Source organism: Eptesicus fuscus, chromosome 16, assembly GCF_027574615.1.
Source record: "Eptesicus fuscus isolate TK198812 chromosome 16, DD_ASM_mEF_20220401, whole genome shotgun sequence".
In the NCBI taxonomy this organism is placed as follows: domain Eukaryota; kingdom Metazoa; phylum Chordata; class Mammalia; order Chiroptera; family Vespertilionidae; genus Eptesicus; species Eptesicus fuscus.
In genome coordinates, this window is record NC_072488.1 from 5,867,734 (window position 1) to 5,894,330 (window position 26,597).

The 26,597-nt window shown below is 50.9% G+C and overlaps 1 protein-coding gene and 1 non-coding gene across 2 annotated transcripts in view; one reads left to right on the forward strand and one right to left on the reverse strand.

The window, feature by feature from the left end:
* Nucleotides 1–16,045: 16,045 nt before the first annotated feature.
* KCNS3 (potassium voltage-gated channel modifier subfamily S member 3) overlaps nt 16,046–26,597 on the forward strand; it is a 30,548-nt gene continuing 19,996 nt past the window's right edge. Inside the window, exon 1 of the mRNA XM_008162392.3 lies at nt 16,046–16,189. The gene's annotated coding sequence lies outside the window, so the exon portion shown is untranslated. The remainder of the gene's footprint in view (nt 16,190–26,597) is intronic.
* LOC114230363 (U6 spliceosomal RNA) lies at nt 19,711–19,814 on the reverse strand. The gene has a single exon (XR_003616261.2). It is a non-coding gene; the product is annotated as a U6 spliceosomal RNA (small nuclear RNA).

Here is a 26,597-nt window from a genome sequence, read left to right on the forward strand (position 1 = left end):
CCCCCAAATAAGGATCAGACGTCTGGACCTTTCGCGGGCTTTGCAAAAAGCCATGTGTGTTGGGATGGGGCCGTGAGACCACACCTAAATACCTAAAGGCCTGGCCTTGCACCATCACTGATAAACCCCTCTGGGCGTTGTGTATTGTTCATGGTTTATGGCCTCTGTAAAATGGGAGTATTTAGGTAAACAGGTCTTGAAAGACTAGATAATTAAGGAAGGGGCAGTGATTAGACCAGTGATGGGCAACCTTTTGAGCTTGGTATGTCAAACTTCGCCAAAAAACAGCATAACTCAGGTAGTGTGTCACTTTGAAGAAAAAACATTATTTCGCAAATGTTTCATCCTCAGGAGCAGCAAATGTTTCATCCTCGGCATGCGGCCACCTCAGCGGCCGCGTGTCATCAGAAATGGCTATGCGTGTCAGTGCTGACACGCGTGTCATAGGTTCACCATCACTGGATTAGACTATAGGCTAACAGGAATGTACATTAGGGATACAGAGTCAGGCTGCTAGCAGGCTCCCCCTGCCCCTCCTGCCCCAAGTGTCTTATTTTCCTCATCAACCACCCAGATATTGGATCTGTGGATGCTGCAGGAATAGGATGCAATCAACATCTTAGTTCTTCTGTGGAAATGAACTTGGAGGGTCAATTTTATGCACTGTTTTTATGCTGAATGTAAAATTTTGCATATACCAAATATTGACAAGACAAGCTAAATAAAAAGGCTGTTGAAGTCGTAAAAGAAATGTGGAAGGTGTTGAGAGTGAGGGAATAGTTTAAGTCCCAGTAGATAAAATGTTCGCTTCTGAGCCTTCCTAACAACCTGGGCAGGAAGAGAAACAGCGTCATGGAATCATTGTCTGAAGACAGAAAGGTTCATGGCATTAAGTGCGAAAAAGAACAGGCCTTACAAGGGCCGGGCCATTTCACTGCTCGATCTTCAAAAATACTTTCCTAGAAGATGAAAAGATGTGATGATTTTACACTGATTCTCAAAATGAGCCAAAAACATGATGTAATTTGCTCTCGGGGAGAACTATCGCTCTAGGGAATGAGTTCAGTTGGCCAAATTTCTGATTTCTAGGCGGAAACATCTTCATCAATTAATCTCCTGGGTGTTTGAAATGGTCAGCCCCGATTCTTTGCAATTAGCCTCATTTTCAGGACTCTGCCCAAATGTCACCTCCTCAGAGAGTGTAACTTTCCCATCCAACAGAGGACGCCCCAGTTCCTGCAACGCTTCCCTCAGCTTCATGCTCTTCAGAGCCTTAGATGACCACTGTGCTTGTCTTCCTCTAATGAATATAGGCTCTGGGGTGCGAGCTTGGTTTTGTTCAAAGCCCTATTCCTGGTGTATAGCTGGAGCAGCAAAACCCTCACCAGCATCACAGACACTCTGCCCGCTGGAGGCCGTCCCAGAAGTTGCCCGACTCAAGATCATACGTGTGAGGATACTTGGAGCGTCTTCCTTGTGGGACTCCCAAACCCCATCGGACCATGCTCTTCTGTGGCGCCCCAGTCTCCCATCCCAGTGTGGGCTGAGATTCAGAAACTCCATGGAAGGATCTCACGAGTGTTCCCATGACCCACGGACGTCAGGGAAGGCTGCGCCCCACCCTCTGGCTCATCCTGGGGCAGCCCATTGGGATGAAGGTTGAGAAGAAGGTTGTTAAGGATGCACACTTTAGGCCTCCTCGTCATGGTAAATAAGATCTCCTCTTGTCCTCGGGTCAATATGACGATTACCCCACTAATCTACCTACTCAAGCATTCAGCAGCTGTCATCTAGTTCTAACAGGTAACGGAGCATCGTATTATGAACATCAGAATGCCCACGACGGAGGCCCAAGGTAATTCCAGAGTATGTTGTGTGTGTGTAAGAGGAGCGACTGTGGAAGACACTCCGCAGAGAGCTGCCTCACAGCAGTGACCGATGTCGATAGCCATGCTAATACAGCAGAAGCCCGAGGTAAGCCAAGTCAGAGTAGAAATAACTGACTCAGTGAGAAACATTTGCCATATTGCGTAGTCTGCATAGGTTTCAGGGCTTATATTTACCCAGAAATAGCTTCTGCTTGGTAACCAGTTTAACAGAATTTTAGCTAGTTTTGTGCAGAATTGAAACTACAGCGCTTTTACTTCAACTTTGTGGATTGTGACCTGACTTTTTGCTTCCAGAAAGGGCTCCCCCCACCCACTCTGGTAAAATAGAAGAGTAATTCTCACTTGTGAGCATTGGAAGTAGCCATGGCACATGTCCATGTCTCTCTCTGGCTCTTGCAGATGAGTAGGCTTAAGGGTGAGGGCCTGGTAGCTCTGGAACTCGTGCTTTAAACTCTGGTGCTACTGCTTTCTCTATAAGATTTATTTACTTGGCTTTTAAGCTCCGTTTCCTCATGTGTACAGTGGGGATGGGGATAACGGCTCACAAGGCTGCTGAGAGATTAAGCAAGCTGATGCATGTGATGTTCTTATAGTACAGGGCATGTGTTAAAGGCTACATGTGGCAGGGGCCACGCTGGGCATTTGATAAATATCCTTTCATCCGCGCCCCCTCTACAAAAACACATGGCATTGTTCCCAACTTATGTGGAAACTGATGGTCAAAAGGGTAAGCTCCCCTCAAGGTCACACGGCTAGTGAAGAGCAGAGGTAAACTTCAGTTCAAGTCCAAGCTCTCCCCATAATCCTCTGTGGTTTCTATAGGATGCATGGCTCCGTTCTGAAGTAGCCACCCCCAAGCAGCTGTTTCTTATTGGGAATAGTCAACTATTTACCTGCCTGTGTCTGTGAAATCTACCAGTTATGCCAAGGCCAGAGGTCTAGGTCCCAGTGAAGTAATACCGACAGATGGCAAATGGGGTGTGTTAATGCTAAGAAAGCCAGAAGGTACCAGGAATTTATGGGGAACATGTGGCCTTCGTGAGCTCTAGTTGCAAAATATGCAATCCTTTGACGTGGTTTAAGCCAAGGAGAGATAAATGACCCTCCACACCCCATGAGAATGGAGAGCAGTCAAAGCTGTGCTCCCTAATTAGGTGGCTCTCACCGACTGAATTGAAGTCCAGATACCTGTCTCTCAGGTGGGTGGCCGCCAGGGTCATTTGCATGGGACTTCCCACACTCCAGGGTCATGAGGTCCGCAGATGTGTGTGTGAAAGCTGAGAGAAGGGGGGCAATGAGCCTCTGAATGCCACTGCAGCCCCTCCAGGCCCAAGTGGGCAAGAAATCCTTGTCACCTACTGCAGGAGGGGCTCCGTGTCTGAAAACCAAAGCTCCTAAAAGAACGAACCTTCAGCAAGAGACAGAAACAACTCCACCATTGAATCTGCACGTAATGCCTTTCCCCGCCCCGCTTAGAGAGGTATGAGAAAGAGGGGTGGGGTAGCGGGAAGAGACAGACAGACACATGGAGACAGACAGACAGACACACACACACACACACACACACACACACACACACACACACACTCAGGAGTGGGCAAAAGTAGGCTCACAGTTGCAATACAAATAAATAATATAATAATCGATAAATAATAATACACGAATAAACTCTGTGCTTTGTGTACCAATAGCTGTAAACCTACTTTTGTCCACCTCTGTACAGATAAACATAGAGACAGACAGAGAGACATACAGGCACACAAGGAGACACACACAGACACAGAAAAAGACACCCCCCTTCCCTGAACCCTGAGGCCCTGTGGCCTCATTTAGACCTCTGGTGAGAGCCAGGCAGCATCCCTCACCTCCCAGCAAGATGCAGAGCCATGGACCAGCCGGAAGCCCAGCCGGCCCTCTGGCCTTTTATTTCTGCAGGTGAGCTCTGCTCTCTGCTTGGCCTGTCCGCGTGGCACGGTCCTCAGAGGGCTGGCATTCACCAGGAGGAGCCACAACAGCTGCCCTTCCTCCCTCAGGCAATGAGGCAGGACCCAAGACAGCTGCCCCGAGAGGAGCCCTGCCCCCCAACATCCGCTGCTTCCTTCCTAAAGCTTCCCTTCCCAGCGCACTCAGGAATGTTCTACAAACACTCCAAGAGAGGCCCCGAAGCAGGGCAGCCAGATGAAATATAGGATCCCTTGTAAACTTCTAATTTTAGCTCATACTTGGGATATCGCAATGTTGGACATGGCTGCAACATTTGAGACATACTTATGGTAAAAGAATATTCCTTGTTTATCTGAAATTCCAATTTAACAGGGCATCCTGAATTTTTATTGGCTAGGTTTGGCAACCCCTACTCCAAAGTCTTGTTGAGCAGAAGAGGAAATCTTTAGGGTGAGCAAGGGAGAGACTTTCTTGGGACCCACAGTTAGCTGAGGGCTTACCCTGGCCCTAACCTGCTGAGAGAGACCCTCTGCTCTCTGGCCTTCCATGTACTTTTAAGTCAAATCAGAGAGTTGGCAAGGTGATCTCTGAGGGCAGTGCCACCCGGGGCAGCCCTGATTTCTTATTAAAGGAATTTTGCTCCTATGAGGCCACCGGTCACTGAACTGTGGCTTTGGGGCTGGGCTGGGCTGGGATTCAGGGGTGGGGGGTGGAGGGGTGCGGGGAGTGGTCTGGCTGCCAGCAGAACAGGGGGCTCTCTCAGTGGGTGACTGCTGTGAGCATTTCCTCATTCAGTTTAGGACTTCCTGCTGGTCACATCTGCTGGGACAGATGCTAAACTATGACTGTGGGTGGGGGCGGGGTGTGTGTGGGGAATCTCCAGGGTCTGGAACATCTCTAAATCAGCCAAGGAGCCTGGGAGCAGGAGAAAGCAGACCCAGGAATGACTCCTGGAGGGCAATGTGAGTGCCGTCTGGGGCGGGAGTGGGGGACTGTGGGGGGAGTGGGCTATTCTGGTTGAATGTGTAAAATTAATTTAAAAAGAAAAAACAAAACACCAACAACTTTAGAAGCTGTCCTAAGGGATGTCAATGGATGCACCACTGCCCGGGTTGGAGGAAGCTCTAGTTCGGCAGCTCAGAAGATAACAGTGCTTTTGGGTGATAACAAAGTGTGCTTGATTCCTGACCTTGATACTCACCAGCTGTGTGACCTTGGGAATATTACTTAACTCTTCTGAACTGCGGTTCTTTATCTGTGAAGTAGGGATTTGCTGTCTCAAGGTTCTCATCTAAAAAGCCCTGGTGGATATGGACACACACTCAGGAAGCAGATAAACAACTCCAACTCAAATCTCCTTCCACGTGGACCCCAACTCCTACCTGGAAGAATAAAGAACCCCTAAAAATGTGTGTGTGTGTGTGTGTGTGTGTGTGTGTGTGTGAAGGAGAGAGGGGAAGTGAGGGGGAGGGGGAGGAAAGGGGAAAATGGGAAAGGAAGAAGAAAGGGAGGGGGCAGGGAGGAAGGGAACTACTGAGAGTAACCTAAATTATTCTCAGTTTTGTGCGATTCATCGTTTTGTGCAATATTTTTTTATATTAAAAATCCCCAAGAGTAGCAAAATTAAATGGTCTGGGGTTGTTAAGTGAAAAAAGAAGGATATAGACCTGCATTCTTTCTGTGCTCACGGAAAGCCTACTGGAAGCAAAAGGAACACCTGTGAGTTATTTACATTTTCGGTTGCTGCAGTCTTGCGCCGGTGCAACGGCAGGAACCCGCCACACGGGGGAGCCTGTGCCCGTCTAATGGGTTCAGGAGGCGCCGCTGCTCAACAAGCTGAGTCCTGAAAGCTAGGGAGCCTTGGACAGTCCTAGGCCGCCGAAAGGCACCCTCTGAAGTGAAGCCTGCGCCAAGCCCTCCTTTATAACCAGCTCGCCCCAGTTAGGGAGGGCGGAGTGCCGAAAGGAGGCTGGCATTGCGACAGCCATCCCGGTCTGGAGGCCCGGACACCAGGCCTCCCCACGCTCTCTCCGGCTGGGTGCGGCTTTTCCCCGGGCTGCTCTGGATCACCAGGTTCCCAGGTGAAAGGGCGAAGTCCCACAGCAGAGACAGTGCCCAGGACCAGCTCAGAAGCCGGAGGCTGCGGGACATGCAGGTAGGAGATGGTGCGCAGGTGAGACGGGGCACCTGCCTGAGCAGGTGGACCTGCCCCTGAGCCCACCTGAGCAAGCTCGGAGAGCAGGGGCGAGGGGGAGCCGGCGGAGGGGAGCAGTCTGCGTTCCCACTTTGGCTGGGGAGAGGGATGTGTTCCTTGGGCCTACAGGACCCCACTGGGGGCCCTGAGGCATGCAGCTCCCCTTCTGACAGCGTTCAGGGAGGGACCCCAATCTTTAAGGGAGTGGGAGGTGGGGAGGGAAGAGGCATACACCTGCACTAGAACCTTCCACATCAGTCCTCGGAGGTGTGCACAGGCCTCATCCCCACCCACAAAGGACCCCGCATGGGACACCTGTCACACAGAGCAATGATGGCAGTCGGTGGGGACCCGCCATGACAGGGGACCCCAGACAATTCAGTGAAAACGAAGAAAAAGACCCATATAACACACACACACACACACACCACAAAATGCTTGTTTTTGCCCTTTTTCTCCTTCATGCCCTGATATACTGGAAGTCTTGGTCCTAGAGCGGGAAAGGGGGGTGTTGGAAAAGAACAAGTCACCCCTTTCCACCTCAAAGTGTGTCTGACTCCAGGTCCCTTCAGCCATAAGACAGCAAGTGGGGGCGGGGTGGGGTGGGGAGTGATTGGCTGCAGCTGGCTGGAGGAAACTTTCAAACCATCCTGGGCTTTTAAAAGAAGTGTTTTTATTGATTTCAGAGAGGGAGAGGGAGAGAGAGAGAGAAACATCAATGATGAGAATCATTGGTTGACTGCCTCCTGCATGCCCCACCCTGGGGATCAAGCCCAGGCATGTGCCCCAACCAGGAATTGAACCTGGATCTCCGGGGTCATAGGCCGGTGCTCAACCACTGATCCACACAGGCCGGGCTCTCCTGGACTTTTAACAAACAAAACGACCTGCCCAGGTGTCACTGAGTCCAAAATGGAGCCTTGTGACAGGATGTGGCTGAGATCAGTGATGGGAAAAGGCATCCTTTTCAGGCTTATTTTCGAGTTCAGGCTGATCAACAAGCCTCTTGGCCTTAACTTCCTGTAGCTCGTGAGCAGTGCCGGTCCGTGCTCTTCCCGCCGCGGCCTGGGCTGTGGAGGGAGGAGACGAGGGCCCAGGTCAAGTGCAGTCACCTGTGAGGCACAATCCGCTTCTCTTACTGCTGCTGCTCTTCCTGCCCCTCCAGAGCCTTTTATCCAAAGCCCCTGGGCACACCTCTCGTGGCTCTGTAGGATCTGCAGACGTCGTGCTTCAGAGCCTTCCAGAAGGAAAGGGATTGAAATCCCAATCAGGGAAGAGAGAGGCTCTCAGCGCAGGAGCCGGCAAACTTCTGTCGAAGCCAGATGGGCGATGGTTAGGCTCTGCGGGGTCACACAGCAGATGTTCGGTTTGCACTTGTGCTTGGACAGAAGACAGAGATAACACGCAAATGAAAGGGTGCGGCTCGGCTCCCATCGGAGCTTTACTGATGGGCAACAGCATTTGGAGTTCCTGTCATTCTCACGTGCTTTGAAATGCCATTCTTTTGCTATTTGTAAGCCATTGTTCACTCGCGGGGGAAGTTTACAGAACCCTGCCCTTGCGGCCCCTTTAGGGTTATGTTGGTCAATACGTACAGCACCCCGGGGTGTTCCCTGCAGGTTTCTCTTAGCCGCTCAGGTGGGAGAGCAGAAGGCCAGGATGTTCGGTCCCCGCAGGCTCTTATTCCCAACCCCCCGGGCTCCCAGCGCAAGGAGCCCGCTGCCCGTCCCCCAGCTTCAGTCCTTCTCTCCTTTCTCTTCTTTCTCTCTCTCTCTTTTTTTATTATAATTTTTATTTTATTTTTATTATGGTATCACATAATTGTCCTCATCCCCCATACCCACCCCAAACCCCTCCCCATGTATGCCCCCAATCTCTCGTTTCTCTTGGTTGGGAAATTCCTGGAGGATAGTGGCTGTCAGCCTTAGGGCTGACTAACTCAGTGTCCTGCAGAGAGAGAGAGAGAGAGAGAGAGAGAGAGAGAGAGAGAGAGAGAGAGAGAGAGAGAGAGAGGAGTTCACAGAGGCATCTCACCATCCCATGTCAGGGCGGAGAGAGCAGCTCCTCCAATCACCTCCTTACACAGGAGCCCCAAGAGGGAAGTGTCTAACCCAGGGCTACACAGCAGCCCAGTGGCCAGGCGAGGGCCGGGAAGCAATTCCGAACGTGCATGCCTTTGGGAGCGGTCCCTGGCTCAGCCCCCCTCGGTGTGCTGGGAAGACAGACAGGCTGTCTGCGGGCCTCTATTCGCTGGGCAGAAGCACAGAACGGCGCTTTTCCTTACCTGCACTGTCCCCAGTTGGGATGCATCGCCTTACCTACCTGTCCCGCTTCCTGGCAGATCTCAAAGACTCCGATTCCTTTCTCTTATTAAAACGGTCCTGTCCAGTTTCTGATGCTGACTAACCGCATCTGTGATTCGAAGCTGTGCGCTTGTCCATTTTAGGCCATTGTCATGCTCCGAGGGCTTGGCGTGGGGAGTGGGGCATGGCCTCCTTGCCTTCCTCCTCCTCCCCTTCCCTCTGCTTCTCCTGCCGCCTCCAGTCTGTGATCCCATAGAGCAGTGGTCGGCAAACTCATTAGTCAACAGAGCCAAATATCAACAGTACAAAGATTGAAATTTCTTTAGAGAGCCACATTTTTTAAACTTAAACTATGTAGGTAGGTACATTGTTATTAACTTAACTAGGGTACTCCTAAGCTGGCCTTTGCTGAAAACTCAAGGGGCCAAAGAGCTGCATGTGGCTCGCGAGCCACAGTTTGCCAACCACTGCCATAGAGGGTTGGCAGGGAGGTGGACAGGGGGCAGTGCTGGGCTGGGAAATGCCCACCAACCCGCTCTCTGGGAAAGATGCCCGAATTGGCAGATTTCCGGGGGGTAAATGTCCCACCATGGCTGATCCCACTACCGATGGGATGGGGGGTCACTGGACGTGGAGTTGGGAGGAGATGTGCCGGAGCCGAAGTGAGCAGGAGTGAGTGGACCCCTGCATGCAGGGTGAGGGCCAGTTTCCCCCGAGTGGGCACAGGTAGAGCCCTCTTGCTGGCTGCCCTGCCGCTCTGGCTCATTCTGAGGGGCTGCGGTGCCCGCTGTGAGTCCCCGGATCCCCACTGCTCAGTCCCTGCACCTGGGAGACCTGACTGCTCCACTCCTGCTCAGCTCCCACGCCTGCCCAGTCCGGGCCTCTGGCTTGTGGGGTCCCTGCCCGGGTGGGCAGCCCTCCCATGTGGGGTACCTGCAAGATGGCCCACGCTGAGCTCCGTTCCATCATGTCTGCTTGACTGTCGGGGAAACCACACATCCCTGACCCAACAAACCACAGGACTAGGGAACTCAGGCCCTGTCCCCCACCCCCAACGCTCCATGAACCATTTTTTCCTTTCACAACCCTTCTGACACCAAATGCAATTATGTAAAGTACATGCTACTTGATAATAGACAACTAGATGACAGGGTGACGTGTTTACTATACTATACCTTTCACCATTATTTTAGCGTGTGCTCTTTCCACGTAGGATGGTGTGGGAAGAGCATCAGACAGTGGGCAGCCCATCTCAGTGGAGGCCACCGAGGAGATGTTACCCCTTTAACCCCCAGCTGTGGTGGCACCCAGCCCTCCCCAGACCATAGACACCTCAGAGGGCAAGGGCAGGAAGGGGACAGGGGAGCAGCCTGAATTGACACCAGACTCATCTGGAATTACCAGGCTTACTTTTTTTCTGCTGCCATGCAGAAGTGGGTCAAGAACGAAGACCGGGATAGAGAAATAGAAAGTAAATAATTTGCACCTCTGAGTCTGAGTCCTCGAACTTCACATTCAAGAGCCCAGTTCGTTGTACTAAGCCTGGCATAAGGCTAATGTCCAGAAACCCTCTGATGACGACGAGAATGAATGATGAGGGAATGAATGAATGAAAGCGCAGCTCTTCCGATGGTCAGAGAGCATGTGGGGAAGCCAGGCTGCCGGCCCTCCTGCGTAAGGCCTGCCTGCCACCCTTTGTCAGGACCGGGGACTCTGCCCTGGGCTGCTTTCCATGTAATGAGAATGCGGGGCAACCGGCTACTGGGAGAACCTAAGGGTGTGCTTCAAAGTGGGATTTACAGGGATGCTCCTCATCCAACTAGGATTTATTTTGTTTACGAGACATTCCTCTTTATGTACAGAAGAGGAACGTGGGTACTAAGGGCCAGAAAGAAAAGTGGAAGATAATTCCCACTTATTCCCACTTTGTGCTTGAAGCACCAAAGTTCCAAGACTAATTTAAAAAAACAACATATTTTATTGAGTTTTTACAGAGAGGAAGAGATAGGGATAGTTAGAAACATCCATGAGAGAGAAACATCGATCAGCTGCCCCCTGCACACCTCCTACTGGAGATGTGCCCGCAACCAAGTTACATGCCCTTGACCGGAATCAAACCTGAGACCCTTCATTCCGCAGGCTGACGCTCTATCCACTGAGCCAAACTGGTTAGGGCAAGACTAATCCTTAAGTTACTATCATTATTACCCTCATTTTATGATGGTTAAGTTGTAGCTGTGGTTAGTACACTTGGCACTCTATAAAACCTCAAATGTGGGTTGAATGAATGAATGAATGAGTGAAAATTGAGTCAGATGCTCAAGGCTATAAGGTGGCAGGTGGTGCAGCCTGGAGGCAGCTCTGGAACCCATGTGTTTCTCTGTGCTGTGGCATGCATTCTGGGGTTGGAATCTGTTAAAACCCTCTTTTCCTGCACTCACAACCCTGGGAGGCGGACACCACCTGTCAGGCAGGGCCACAGGGGCTGCGCTCAGGAGCGGAGGGAACCAGCAGGGGCTGCGGGAGGCAGGCTTTGTAGTGATAAGAAGGTGAGGGGACTCTTGGGTCCCACAGAACTATGTGATTGGCTTGTGTGAACAGGTCTGGCGGGGAAGTGAGACCCATTAGGTTGGGAACCAGGTGGGGTGAGCTGGTCCAGCTGGTAGGCAAACTAGCCAGGTAGGGCAACTCCTGGCTGAGCCCCTGGGGCCCAGTGAGGCTCAAAGATGTCAAGACAACACATGAAATCTCATAATAATTGGGGGATACAATCCGGTATAATTATCCCCATTTTACATGGGAGGGACTGGGACACGGGATGGAGGAGGGAGGCAGGCAACATGGCACAGTCAGTTTGATGCTGAGTTGAACACAAAGGCCTTTGCTTTCCTCTACATTTCATTACTCTGTATGTATCACTATCTTATCTGAACACCACTCCAGCCCTGTTGTGGAGCATCTTGCCGAGGAGACCGAGGCGCAGAGAGAGAGAGAGAGATGAAGTGGTCCAGGTCACACAGCCAAAGACAGCGTGTTGCAGGCGTCCTCAAACTATGGCCCGCGGGCCACATGCGGGTGTTTTTGCCATTTTTTTTTTTTTTTTTACTTCAAAATAAGATATGTGCAGTGTGCATAGGAATTTGTTCATAGTTTTTTTTTAAACTATAGTCCGGCCCTCCAACGGTCTGAGGGACAGTGAACTGGCCCCCTGTTTAAAAAGTTTGAGGACCCCTGGCGTGTTGTGTCCAAGACTGTTGACCCGCGGGCTCAGCTGCCTGCGGCATTGGCCCTGCTGTCGGGAGAGTGGTCACAGACGGCTGGCTCCTGCATCTCTGTGGAGGATGAGTTAGACACGCCCTCGGTGATGCAGATGGGAGCATCAGCAGTGTTTCTGTAGCTCTGAGAATGCCTCAAAGACAAGAGCCTGCGCCGGACTCTTGGGTTTCTGTTTGCTTGTTTTGTTGATGTTGCTCTGTGGAGAAAGGACTGGGAAAATCAAATTAAGTATATGCATATCCAGGGGTGATACTCAAAATATTGTATAACTATTGTTGGAAAGACAGTCAGTTCTAGCTGCTAAGTATTAACCCTTCAGTGTCTGGATGGTGGAAAGTCCCGGCGGTCCTGGTGCTTGGATGCAGCTCAAGACTAAATCTAGTGAATTAGCTAGAATGGTTTATTTCAGATTGTTGATACAATGATCACTCTTCTCTAGCCCTTTGCACTCGCTTGCTTTTTTCTCAATTCCTTTATTCTACTCGGGATTTAATTTTTTAAATACCCCAGATTTTACAAAGCGCGGCAGTAGAATAAAAAACTGGAGTTTCTTTTCATAAAACTTATTTATTTGGATTTTTTAATATTTCAAATTATTGATACATTCAAAGAGTATAAAGAGAGCTGCTACCGATGCTAACCATGTCGAGTCACACTCTACATCCGAGTGCAAAAGGTTAAAAATATATATTTTTATTGATTTCAGAGAGGAAGGGAGAGGGAGAGGGAGATAGAAACATCAATGATGAGAGAGAATCGTTGATCAGTTGCCTCCTGCACGCCCCTTACTGTAGATCGAGCCTGCAACCCAGGCATGTGCCCTTGACAGGAATCGAACCCAGGACCCTTCAGTCTGCAGGCCGACGCTCTATCCACTGAGCCAAACAGCTAGGGCCTGATCACTCTTCTTTACGAAACTATTCATAGGCTTACTTTAAATGGCCTGTTATATTATTTTTATATTGGAAGTACCTTAAATATTTATGGTCTTCAAATCCAAAGATTTGAATCCTAATCCACCTCTGCCTCTGATCAGTTCAGTGGTCTCTCCTCTCTGACTCTCTGGCTGGGTTTGGACTAGATATCTCCAAAGTCCCTGCCAGCTCTACAAACTTTACAGTTCTGCAGACAGAAGGACACAGTTTATCAATTATTAAAGAAAGAAACGTGGCAGAATATGGCCTGTCCCCAGACGCAAAAGAATGCTTTTGGTGGAGAGGTGCTTGGGGGTGTCCTCTGAGGACCCTTGAGCATTTCCCAAGGGTAGTTCCCTGTGCCATGAGGACCCTTGGGCCATGGGCAAGAGGCTTTGGGCAAGTGCATACATCCTACTTGTCTATCCTCATATTGCACTTCAGCAGAGTAAAGCTCTGTCTGAGAAACCAGGTCACAAAAACACTCCCAGGAATGGGCTTCCCGAGGGCTCAAATCTGGCGTCTTTCCTTCTCAGCCAAGGTCTTCACACCTTTCTCTCTGCCTTACCCGTCCCCACACATCTTACTCCAACCCTGACACACACTCTCTCTCCACTCTTACATTCCAGCCCGAGCCATCCTCTCTACCTTTCCACTGTGCTCATGGTGAGCTCCCTGAGCCTGTACCCTGTGTCCATAAGGCCCCCTTCTCTACCTGGCCAATGTCAACTTAACCTCCCAAATCACTACCATCCATTTCTCTGAATCTTCTGACCCACGTTGCTCCTTCTACTGGGTCCCATTATACTTTGTACCAACCTCCAGTACAGTTATACTCCTGTACGCGTGTCGTCTGCTTGGATCAAGTCTTCTGCATTAAACCTTGAGCTCCTTGAGGGCAGGCACTATGTGGTGTTATTCATCTCAATATCTTCAGGGACTGGCCCATGACAGATGCTCAGTGACTGATTTAATAATAAAAAGGTGGATGAATGGACAAACAATGGATGGATGGATGGATGGATGGATGGATGGACAAGTGGGTAATAGGTGGATAAACTAAGGCCTTCAGACTGCAGGGAAGGTGCAGAAAGGCAAACTCAGAGGCACCAAAGACCAGATGTGTCTGGTCTGGGCGTTCTGTATCTATTTTAATAATCCTTCACTTGTGTGATGAAACTTGGGGTCTAGCCTTTATTTCCATCTAGAAGAATTAAAGGTATCCCCCTGGCAGAGACCCCTAGGCACAATCCCATGATCTTTTTTCTGCTTCCTCAGTATTGTTATAGGATAACCAACTCTTTCTGGTTTTCCTGGTATTGTCTCAGTTTCAAAACTGGAAGTCCAGTGTCCCAGGAACCTCCTCAGTCCAGAGAAAACCAGGACAGTTGGCCACCCATTAGGGGCATTGCTGCCCAGGAGAGAGTCTACATGTCCAAGCCCCCGTGCTGCTCTGTCTGAGAAACCAGGTCACAAAAACACTCCCAGGAATGGGCTTCCAGAGTGCTCAAATCTGGCGTCGGAGAGCATATGACTGAGTGATTTCCAGTGGGTTGTCGGTGGAAGTGGCCTGTTCAATCTCTGGAACAGAAGACATTTTCTATTAAAATTTATTTTGTAAAAAAAAAAATCACAACTTCTTTCTGTAACGACAAGGAGGAAATTCCATCGTGCAAAGATACGGTGGCGAGAAGCAGCCAGAAGAGATTTCCAGAGAGCAAGGTGGAAAGTGTCCTGCTCTCCCCTGGCAGCAATGGCAGGTCCCTCCCTCGAGTGCACTCCACTCTTCCTCTTTCAAAAAAAAATTTTTTGATTTCAGAGAGGAAGGGAGAGGGAGGGAGAGAGAGAAACATCAATGATGAGAGAGAATCATTGATCGGCTGCCTTCCGCACCCCCCCCCCCGCCCCCCCACTGGGGATCAAGCCCAAAACCTGGGCATGTGCCCTAACAGGGAATCAAATTATGACCTGCTGGGCTTGCGGGAGGAATGAGGGAGACAGATTGGAGCAGGCCCTGTGGCGATGGAGACTGAAGTCGGAGGAAAAGACTGGAGACACAGGGGGTGAGAGCGTGGTGTGTGTGTGTGTGTGTGTGTGTGTGTGTGTGAATGCATTCACCACTTTGCTCGCATTCAACTTCGGTAAGTTTTTAGGGGTGAACTTTTGGGGAACAGACATGCTTTTTAAGGTCCATACAGCGCTTTCCTGTTTGTCACTGCGTTTGCTTTGCATGCTCATCCTGTGAGAGGGGGACTTTCCTTATAGATGAAGAAACCAGGACGGAAAGGCTAAGGGGCTTCACAGGGCGCCCTGCAGGGTCCAGCAGGATGAGAACCCCAGCCTGACTCTCACATCTGTGCCCTTTCTACACGCACCCCACCCCCCAAACCCCCGCAGGGGAGCCATGTCCTTTCTGTCCCCAGCTTTCATGGGTGCCACGTGAGGGCCCTTCGTGGCCCCCAGTGTGGGTGCCTGCCCTCCAGGTCCCGTGTGCCCCCCCCCCGCCCCAGACCCCAGAAGCAGGACAGCCCGGGGCGGCTCTGCACTGCAGATGCCTCTCTGCAGAGCTCAGCGACTCCGAACATATTTCATTCCCACGCAAACCACGCTGGACCTCAGCGATTGCAAATGATTAAATAGCTGACTTCTGGGAGAGGTGGGAGAGCGTTCGTCTCAGGTGCTGATAAAACATAAACATATTTTTAGAATAAGCTTGTGCTAAAAATGATGAATTGGGTATGAGAATTACCTTCTTCAGCTGCTGGCAAACAGCAGGGTAGACAAGGGCTTTGGATCCTCTTCCACAAGAGAGAGGGTCCGGCTCGGGGGAGCCCCAGAACCCTGGGAGTAGGGACAGAGGGCCCCCGAGCACCTGCCCCTCAGCCACCTGCCTGAGGGCCTTGCCGTCCATGAGGCAAATGACAACGCTGGAGTCCGAGGGACCACATCTGGTGCTTTCGCTTCCCCTGGCCCATCCCTGCTGGCCACCGACCTCTCTCCTCCGGCCAAACCTCCTTTTAGAAACCGCCCAGATTCTGTGCACATCACTCTCTGTTCTCCGACTCCCACTTTTGAACAAACAACAACAACAACAACGAGGAAACACCGGCTACTTCCAGGAGGTCAGAGCAAGTGACTTGCGCCGTCTTCATCCATCCTTTTGCCCCACCCCCTCCCGCGAGCCGGGCTCGGGCCGGAGCGGAAGGAACGGCCTGTGGACGGGCCAGGTGCCGGCCCGGGGCTAGCGGTCTGGGTGCCGGGCTCGGGGGCAGCTGGTCCATTTCGGGATGCGGGGCGGGCACCCAGGGGACGCTGGGCGCCTCCAGCTCGGCGCCGCTGGCTCCGAGGAGTTATTGCAAGTCTGCACAACTTAAACACCCGCCGTTCGGCAGTTCGGGGGCGGGCGGGGGAGCGCGGGGGTGGGTCCCGAGCGTCCCATTTCTCCTCGGCGGGCGGGCGGGCGGCTCGCGGAGCCTGGCTGCTCACTGCAGCGGGGCCAGCCCTGCCTCTGGGCCGCACGCCGCCCGGGCTGCGGGCCGGGTCGGAGCCTCCACCTCGGCCTCGGGCATCCGTTGCCCTCTGACGGCCCCTCTCCCGTCTGTGGGAAGCGGACCCGGCGCGATCGCCGCCTTCCACTCGGGGCGGAGGTCCAGCACCTCTCCCGGCCCGGTAAGTCGAGGCACGGGGCGTGGAGAACAGCCTCGACCGGCGCTGTGCTCCAGGCTGCAGGCGGCGGGCCGGTGGGAGGCGGGCAGGACGTGGGGCCGGAGCCTCCCTCGCACTTTGTTTGGAAACAAGTTGGGGCCTCGTGACTTCCCACGGAAACCCCCCGGCAAACCTGCAGCGCCGCCCGGGCCGGGACTCTGGGGACGCGGCTGCCGGAGCCGCCGGGGCCACGGAGCGGGCGGCCGGTCCGTCTCCCGCGGGGTCGCGATGCTCCCCGACCTGGAGGGCGCGCAGGTGGGGGTGCGCGCGCTCCTGCGCCTCCCAGGACAGGCGCGTCGCCCCCGGGGTGACTGTGCATCTGGGTCCAGGCGGGGACGCGCTGCGTCCGCAGGGCCGCCTCTCTCGGTCCAGCCGCCCCGGGGCACCGCCGGACCCCGCAGCCGGCGGCCGTGATCCCGCCGCGGGCCCGGCTGGGGTGGGCGGGGCTGAGACCCACGGGGCCCGGCCAGCCCCGCCCCGCCCCGCCCCGCCCGCGGCTCCTGCGCCGGGTCCTGCGGGGCGGGAAGGACAGACGGACAGTGGCGGGCCCCCGGCTCTCCTCGCCGCTGCCGCAGCGGCCGTGGGGCCGGCGGCGAGGCCTGATCCCTGCAGCGCGGCGGGCGGCACTGCAGTCAGAGGCACCGGCTCCTGGAGGTACCGACGTGGGCCCCCCCTCCCCGTGCGCTCCGGAGACTTGTCTGCGACCCTGCAACTTTCCCACCTCTGGCTGCCCCTGCACCCCCGCCGGGTGGCCCGGGTCGCCCGTGCAGGACCCGGGAGGTCTGCGTCCTCCGGGGACTCTGCCTGCTGCTGGGCGCTCCCCATCGGTCCCCAGAGCCCGCCGGGCTGGAGCCCCAGGATCCGCCTGTTGCGCGAGCTGCGGGCAGCCGAGGCGGTGCCGGGGTCCCTCCCAGAGCCGCGGGGAGGGTCTCTCGGATCGGCGCCGGGGCGCGGGGTGGGGTGGCGGGGGAGGAGGATGGGCGGGAGGCGGAGGATCGCTGAGCCGGGGAGGCGGCACTGGCCGAGAGGCAGCCCCGAGGCGCTTCTGGAGCCTCTGCCCCGAGAGGAGGGGCTCTCCTGGCGCCCGAAAGTGCTTCTCGGGCCGCCGCTCCGCCTTCTCCCCGTCTTTCCTCCCCTCCTCTTTGCCCCGCAGAGGTGCAGGGCGCCCCGCCACAGGCCACAGTGGCGGGGGGGGGGGGGGGGGGGGCACCGTGTCTTGGTGCAGCGCTGCGCGCCCTGGGGCTGCCGGCGCGCTCGGGGTGGGAGCGGCTTGGGGCTCGCAGGACCCGCGTAGAGTCGCCCGCAGACTTGGCGTTTGGATGAGTGGCGGTGACGGGAGTGGGTGCTCGGGGTGGGGCGGGCACCCCTTTTTCCCATGCCCCTCTGGGGGGCTGCCCGGCCTCTTGAGGTGAATGGGCCGGCGAGTGAGCCAGACCTTCTGGGGAGCCGGGCTGGCGCCTTTCGCATTGCAGGGCTCTTCAGTGTACACTCCCCCCGCACCTCCCCTCTCCCCCCCGCACCCCCACATTGTCTTTTCTGGTCTCTGTTGGGAAAGGAGCACCTTTTGCACCCCTGGTTTCTCCCTCACCTTGGCTGGGGAGATTGGGCCGGTATTCTAACTCAGGCAGTCCGTAGAGGGGCAGGGGTGCAGGACCTCAAGGACACCCCCCCCCCCGCCCCCCGCCAGGATGACTGGGGTGGGTGGAGGGGGTCTGGTTTGTCGCTGCTGAGGAGTGGACGCAGGGGGTGGGCGGTAGGGGGTGTGGAGAGCTTGTTCTCACAGAGAGACTGGGGGCTCCCTGACTCTCGGTTTTTGCATTTCATCCTACCTTCCAAGTGCGGGGCACACGAGGAAAGCGAAAGCCGGAGCAACCACCTTCTCAGCCCCGTCCACACATTTGCTTAAGTGGTTTGCATAACCACGGGCTTAGAGACCTGCATAAGCTACCCCTAGCGGCCCCCCTTTCCATACCACTTGCAAATACCTGCCCAGGTAAACAGGAAGCAAGCATGTTCCTAAGCACCTGCCCCCTTGCGAAAGGCAGATGCCCTGGTGCGTCTCCTCCCCCATTTAGTTCAGGGTGAGAGGGTGGCCTTGATTCCGTGGTTGAACTTGGAGTATTGTGTGGGTCTCATTCCGTGCCTGGGTTGTAAACTTCTTGAGGACGTGGATTCCTCCAGCCATTCAGCGGGCCCACACCCTGGGCCAGGCTCTGGGCTCTGCTCTGGGGATGCGCCCTTGTAAGAGGAAGTTTCTGCTCTCAGTCTAGTCCTGTTTGTTTGTTTGCTTATTTTTAATTCTCACCAGACTTCTTCCTTCTCCTGTTCTAATATTAAACTTGTCTTTTTAGAGCTAGAAGTGACCAATATTGGGGTAGGGGGTAGAGAGTAATAGCAAAGTGCTTAGGAACTCCGAATCCAAAGCATGCCTCGAATATGAAGGAGACTGTGGTAGGATCTGTTTTAATCCAGGCCTGTGTCTGAGCCATGATTTCCTGGAAAATCGGCCTGAATAAACCCATTTGTGAGTGCAGCAAAGCTAAACTTTTGCTAGTCAAGTGTATGAGAGCAAACCGGGAAGTTGGAAGCAATCTTGGTTCTGTTCAGAAATACTAAAATATTAAAAACCCAGTGCTCTGAAGCTTGGGTGTGCCAGCAAAGCACCAGCTCAGTGTTTCTTCCCCTTCTCTTCCCCTTCTCCTCCCCATCTCCTCCACCTCCTGGTCCTTCTCCTCCTCCTCCTCCCCCTCCTCCCTCTCCTCCTCCTCCTCCTCCATCATCATCATCATCATTAATATTACTATTTTAAGGAAGGAGGGGAAGAGGGGGCCTCCAGACACCTCCCAGTCTCCAGTGATTTTCTCCCTCACGGTCATCCTCCTCAGACTCTGCTTCCCCTGTTCTACCCCCTGTTCTACCCGAGCCCTCAGTGTACCCTGGGGCTGGCATTTAGGGTTGGAATGTGTGTCGGCTCTGAGAGAGCAGGAACCACAGGTCTTCCTCCTCCTTTTTTCAGTGGGTAACATTGACTGACTGCATAATATATGGCAGCTCCTCTGCTCAGCCCTTCCCCAGGCATTACCTCATTTAATCCTCCGAACAACCCCATGAGGAAGTGTCTCTATTTATTGTTGCCCTGCTGTAGGCACTATACTAAAAGCTCTCTGTGTGTTAACTCATTTCATCTGGATGATAACCTAGGAGGTGGGCTCTATTGTGACCCCGTTTTCGATGAGCAAAAGGAGACACACTGAGTAGCTTGTGCAAAGCCACACACCTAGGACAATGTGAAGCCAGGATTCTCACCCCTGGCCACCTGGCTGCAGAACCAACGTGAGATTCCTTCTTCCTTGCATAATCCCTACAGCCTTAGCACTGTGCCCTGTGCTAATAGGATGGGGATAGGTAGAGGTGGCATATGGTTACCAATTGACCTGTTTTGGCCTCTGAATGTGCAATAAAATATAGAAGCTGATTTTTTTTTTTTAAATATGGAATGCTTCACGAATTTGTGTGTCATCCTTGTGCAGGGGCCATGCTAATCTCTGTATCATTCCAATGTTAGTATATGTGCTGCCGAAGCGAGCACTAGAGCTGATTTAGAAGAATTTTCATCCTTTATCCTTTCTCTAGGTCACCTTTTGCAACTTTGCAACACACCCACACCTACCCCTTCCTTATAAAAAGTAACTCTTCTTGTTGAGCTATAGTTACTAGACGAGGTTGTAGCATTTTTCTTTGTGGGCAAGGGATCTCTCACTCTCTTTGGAGTCCTGCAGAGCCTTGCACCATGGTTTGCTTGGAGTAGATACTATATAAAACTGTCTTTAATTGCACACATGTTGAGTGATAAAAGCCCAAGATCTGCTTTTAGCCAATCATGTTACAGAGAAGCAGTTAATGTTGACAGCAGTGGCTTTAGTGTGCTAGCTGAAATCCCCAATGAATGAAGCCTCCTCCTGCAGCTCATCCTCAACTGAGCACCCAGCAAATACCAACTTTGACTTCATGATTGACTTGTGTAGCCATATACACCGAGTGGCCAGATTATTATGATCTCTGAACGCATAATAATCTGGCCACTCAGTGTGTGTGTGTGTGTGTGTGTGTGTATTAGAGGCCCGGTGCATGAATTTGTGCATGGGTGGGGTCCGGCCAGCCTGGCCAGGGGGAGGGGACATGGGCAGTTGGCCGGCCTGCTTGCTGGTCGAACTCCTGGTAGAAGGGACAATTTGCATATTAGCCTTTTATTGTATAGGATATACACTGAGTGGCCAGATTATTATGCGTTCAGAGATCATCATAATCTGGTCGGTCACTCAGTGTATATATACATATGCAAATATGTACACTCATTCATTCAACACGTATTTGAGTACTTATCCAGTGTTATGTATTATGCTAGGGGCTGGGTATGCAGTGTTAAAGGAAACAGACATGGGGGGTGGTTGCGAGATGGGTAAGGAGTGAGACAGTAAACAAATCAGTGCAAACATTTTAGTGGTGGCAAGCTTTCTAAAGAACTTCCTGGGGGAGGGTAACAAGGGTAGGGAGGGCTAGTTTAGATGGGAAGCTGGGACGACCTCTCTGAGGAAGAGAATTCCAGGCTGAGCAAGAGCCTGAGGATTCTAAGGCAAGGATGAGCACTAAGCATTGTTGGGGGAACTCCAAGAGAACCAGGCGGCAGGGTGGCTGGGAGGAGGTCAGAGAGGAAGATGGGCCAGATCCTCCTGGGCTCTTTAGGCCAAGTTCAGGATCTTAAGAGTTTATTCTAAGGGCTCTGGGAGGGAATTAATGGAGGTTCAGGAGCCAATTTGTATTTTTAGATCATCAGTGAAAGCTGTGAGGAATAGATTAGAGAGATTCAAGAATGGCAATTGGGTCTCTTATTAAGAGGTGTGATGTAGAGATGGGACCTAAAGCCAGGTGGGACTGAGTGAAAAAGAATGGGAGGTGGGTTAAGAAAGGGAACAGAGAGACAGAGTTTGTGCATATGCCTGTGTCTGTGTGGAAGGCGACCTTGGCTGAGGTTAGGGAGTTGAGTCCAGCTCCTTAATAAATCAACAGATACACATCTCTGTGTGTGAGTTAAATGGTGCTAGCACTACTAGAAGATTAGAAATTTGAATCCTAGCTCTGGCTTTGTCTCCAGTTGCTGGGTAAATTTGAGCTTATCATTTGTCCTTCCCTGTTCCTCCTCCCCTCCCCCCACCCCCCCAACCATTCAGCCTGGTGATTTTATGATAAAAAAAATAGTTACCTTTCTACAAATATTCTTCTTCAATAGAGTCATTTATTTGTGGTAATTTGGATCCTTTTCATAAATTGAATTAGGAGAACTTTGAATGGATGTGTGGGAACATTTGTGGTGAGATTCTAATCATTTGCTCTTTGATGATCACCAATAAGCTGCTTTCAAACTGACTTAAATAGAGAGAAGCCAGTGAAAAGGCTGGTGGTGAGGAGATGCTAAGCCTTTCCAAGATACACGGGGTGAGGCCCGGTGGAGAGCCTTGGGCTCGACTCGAGGCCAACTTCCGTGTCTCAGGGGAACACTTCCTTACCTGGTCTTCCTCATTACACGAGACACTTCCATTGTGCCCATGGACATCTTATAAAAAGATGCCAAAGAAGTACATTTGTTATGTCCTCTGGGAAGTCATGTTTAGAAGAATTTGCTGGCCTAAAGATCAATAGTGAACATAACAGATAGTCTGATGGGGCTTTGAAGAAGCGATAGGGTACCCAATGATCAATTTATGCTTGTAGGGAACGAGAGTTTACACAGGACCACAGAATGGAAAGTTACTCCAAAGATCAGCTAAGACATTTGCTGCCTCCTGAAGACTTCTTCCAGGAATGCTGACTTGTATCCTGGCAAATAATTTGTGTGTTGCGGTAAAGGAATGCCAGAAGACTGAAATTTTGGACTTGAACATGCTTACATTTTTTACTCTCATTCTTCCACAGACTGGGTTGGCTTTCTTACGCCCTGATTGGCATGCATAGGTGAACCTGAAAGTATTTCCTATGATTTACTTAAGGTAAACAATTTAATTGATCAAAGAGATGGGAGAACTCCGTGGTTAAAGACTGTGGTTTATAGGTATGGATTGAGAGGAAACACTTGGGTTCTGGCAGAGTTATTTCAGGATTTTTGTCTTTGAGCTCAATAAATCATACCTTCTGGGTAGTGTTTGTCTTGTGTGTGTGTGTGTGTGTTTTTTAGGTTAAAATGTTTGTTTTTTTTTAAGATCCCAGCTTTCTAACTGTTGTACCCTCATGAAGCCACTGTCATAAGACTGCCACCTGCCTTCCTCCCCTTGGTGATAAGGCATTGCCTGGCCAAGATTTAGCCACAAGGTGTTTCACAGTTGAGCCTTCTTGGGGAAGCTTGCCTCCTCTCGGCTAAAAGTATAAATTAAAATGCCATTATGTGGCAGTGTCCTAGCTGCATCCATCTATCTATCTATCTATCTATCTATCTATCAATCTATCTATCATCTATCTATCTTAGCCAAAGTGAAAAATGGTATCACTATCCCCATACTTTCTCATCATTTCCTTAAATCACAAATCCTATAATGTAGGCTCTCTGAATATGCAAAAAAAAGATCTCATGAAAGTTTATAAGATGCCTTGAAAACTTTACCTTTTAAGCAGCTTCCCCAAACTTCTTGATCGCATTAGAAATCGAATGTCAGCATGGTGCACCTCTCTGGTGATAAGGACTGAGCTTTTGTCTCTCAGCTGCTCCAGACTTAACACGTGGAAGCTGCACATCTACTCTCTTCTATAAGGGGCTTTGAAGTGGAGTACAGAGGCCACAGCTACGTAATGTGGCCCTAAATGCTAATGGGTTTGCTTTAACCTTTTGCACTCGGATGTCGAGTGTGACTCAACAGGGTTAGCATCGGTAGCAGGAATCAAGAAAAAAGCAAGTGAGTGCAAAGGGTTAAGTTTCTTTTTACCAGTCACTTCCATCACCCACACCAACAGTTAGGAGCACACCAGCAAACCCTGTTTTACAACCCTTCGTTTCTGAGTCTCAGCAACTTGGAAATAATCCCATTTAAGCATGGTTAGGTATGGGGGTTCAGGTTCTGACTACCCCACAAATGCAGTTAAGTCCTAAGGAGTGGGAGGTGAGATGGTTTGGAATAAGTGGAGCTCCAGGATTGTGCAGGACATGGAGTTCTCTCTCCCAGGACCAGGGTCCCACACCACATGCCCACCGCACAGATGCACACTCTGGAGCAGGCAGAGTGCTCGTTAGTGTGGGCTGCTTAGCTGATCGGACAGAAGTAGACAAACCACACAGAAGTACCATACTGAGTGTTGAGTTTCAGTTTTACAAAATGAAAAGCGTTCTGGAGATGGATGGCAGTGATGGTTGCACCGCATTAAAAGTGCATTTCATACCACTGACTGTACTCTAAAAAATTGTTAAGATGGCCCCGCTGGTGTGGCTCAGTGGTTGAGCATTGATATATGAATTAGGAGGTCCCGGTTCGATTCCCGGTCAGGGCACATGCCTGGGTTGCTAGCTCGATCCCCAGTGGGGGGCATGTAGGAGGCAGCCGATCAATGATCCTTTCTCATCATTGATGTTTCTCTCTCTCTCTCTTCCTCTACCTTCCTCTCAGAAATCAATAAAAATATTTAAAAATGGTTAATATGGTCAATTTTATGTCATGTGTATTTCACCACAATTTAAAAAATTGAAAAAAAATTATATTCCAATGCTATGAAGTAACATTCTCAAATGTTTTGGTCTCAGGACCTTTATATGCTTAAAAATTATTGAGAATGTCCTAAAAGCTTTTGTTAATGTGGTTTCTATCTGTCAATATTTATAGTAGAAATTAAAATAAATACATTTTAAGAAGAGGTCAATGGGGAAAAAAGGGGGACATATGTAATACTTTCAACAATAAAGATTAAAAAAAGAAAACAGATACATTTTAAAATAATTATTAATTCATTTAATAAGTAATCTCATTAAATGTTAATATAACTAGCACATTTTTATAAAAATAATTATATTTTTTCAAAGCAAAAGTAATGTAAGAGTGGCATTGTTTTATATTTTTATAAATGTATTTATTGTCTGTTTTAATATAAGACAGTGGGATTCTTAAATTTGCTGCTCCATTTATAGTCTACATTCTCACACATCATATACCTTCTGGAAAACTCCTTTGCATACTGGTGAGAGAGTGAGAATGAAACAAGAAAATAAAATCTTAGTTTGCTATAAAAATTTTGATCAAAATAGTCATGGGCCATTTAAAGAGTCTTGGGAACCCCAGGGGTCCCCTGGACCACATTTTGAGAACCACTGGCCTAGAATAAATCCACAGGCAAGTTAAATTTTGGTTATGTTGTATGTTTTAGCCTCTGTTCATCTAATATCATCTGAGTTTGACCTTTAGCAATTCAATGTATTACTTCCATGATTTCACATAAAAGAACTAGATGACCCCTTCAGAAAAAAGTACCATATTTTTCCCCAAGTTTATATAACAGACAAACAGCAGCCATCGCCCCCAAACTCTGTACCATTCTATTGGGAACATCTTCAGAAGCTACCCAAATAGTTGGGTGTGGAACTATTTTGAATTTTCCTGCTCAACTCACTTGAGTGGGACACTCACAGACATGGAAACTTTGTGAAAATCAGGGAAAGAAAACCATGTTTCCCTCCAGGCTATGCAAAGTTCACCCCCCCCCCCCCCTCCCTGCAGCATGCACTCCTATTTCCTGTGGAGTGAGGACTTCCAGTGTCTAGTGGGGGTGGGGGTGGGGGGGGGGAGGGAGAAGGCTGGCCTGTCCAGGGATGGTGCCTAAAACTGTCTCCTGGGCTGGGTCCTGAGCTGTCAGCTGTCACTGCTGTGCTCGCTGGGGGACGTGACTGCTCTTCCGAAGGAAGGTCTCCTCGCTTCCTTCCAGCTCTGCCCACCTCCATCTTCCCTCCTATGGAGAACTTGGAGAGTTAGGGAAAGGTGAGTGCACTTAGAAACTGGACTGGAGAAAGGAGAGGTGAGAGAATTAATTCTCATAAGTCAAGATGAAATCGTTTTCACTTGCATTGCCTGGGGATCTCATTATTTTATAATTTTTTCATGTTGATGAAGTGTGGAATTAATCATAGTGGGTAGTTCTGGGTAGAGCATTAAAAAAAATCCTTCTAGTGTGACTTCCCCGAGCAGGGTGGCATGCTTGTGAAGCATAAAAACATTATTTTCTACTTTCCAAATAATGGATCAGATGCCATATAAACCATCATATTTGTTTTATTTTAGCTTTTTAAAAGTTTAGTAGAACCCCCTTTTCACCCCAAGAAATAGTCACTGTGGCAACTTACTAGAGCAACGGAACTTGGCTCTCTGGGAGTTTTGTTGAAAATATGCTGAGGATTTATGATTTGCCAACAAGAAACACTTTTCTCCAATCCTTTGGAGGTGCATGACATGTCAGGTGCTCGGCCGGGGTGCAGAGACCAACAGTGTGGACCGGCAATCGCACCCCAGTGTCCTGGAGCCCCCAGGAAAGGCTGGATGATGAGAAGACACCCCTAAGCAGCCTTCGCCACGCTATTTTGAGCAGGAAAACCCTAGTCTTTCACACTTAAGCAGAACGTTCATTTAGTTCTATTTCCACCACACATCTCCCTCCTGTCTGCTGTGGACCAGACACTGAGATCACCGTGGATCTGTGATATGGCTGAGAATCCGGGTTCTTCACAAAGCAGAGGTGCCGGTTAGCATTAGATGTGTGTGCACGAGCATGTGGTACATCAAAGGACGAGGTGAATTGGAGCTGATTTGTTGGAGGACAAAACTGGAATTAGCCCTGGCTGGTTTGGCTCAGTGGATAGAGCGTTGGCCTGTGGACTGAAGGGTCCCAGGTTCGATTCCGGCCAAGGGCATGTACCTTGGTTGCGGGAACATCCCCAGCAGGAGGTGTGCAGGAGGCAGCTGATCGATGTTTCTCTCTCATCGATGTTTCTGACTATCCCTCTCCCTTCCTCTCTGTAAAAAACAAACAAAAAACAAAAACAAAAAAACAAACAAACTGGAATTAAATAGAAAAAAAGGGAACAGAGGGAACAGCTCCAGTGAGGTTTGGGAATGAGAGGCCACCATAGGGTTGGGGGTGAGAAACAATTGGATGGGGCTGAGGCAGAGGGGTCTGAAGTTGGCTGGTGGACACTGAGGCCCGAGAGGCAGGCAGGGAAGTTCTCGCTTGAAATCTGAGGAGGTCAGACACTAGGGAGCCACTGAAGGGCTATGCAGAGTGTTGACACATTCTGACTTGTGTCAATACCTCTGGCCACCCGGGGAGGAGAGGGAGGGGGGTTAGTGAGAAG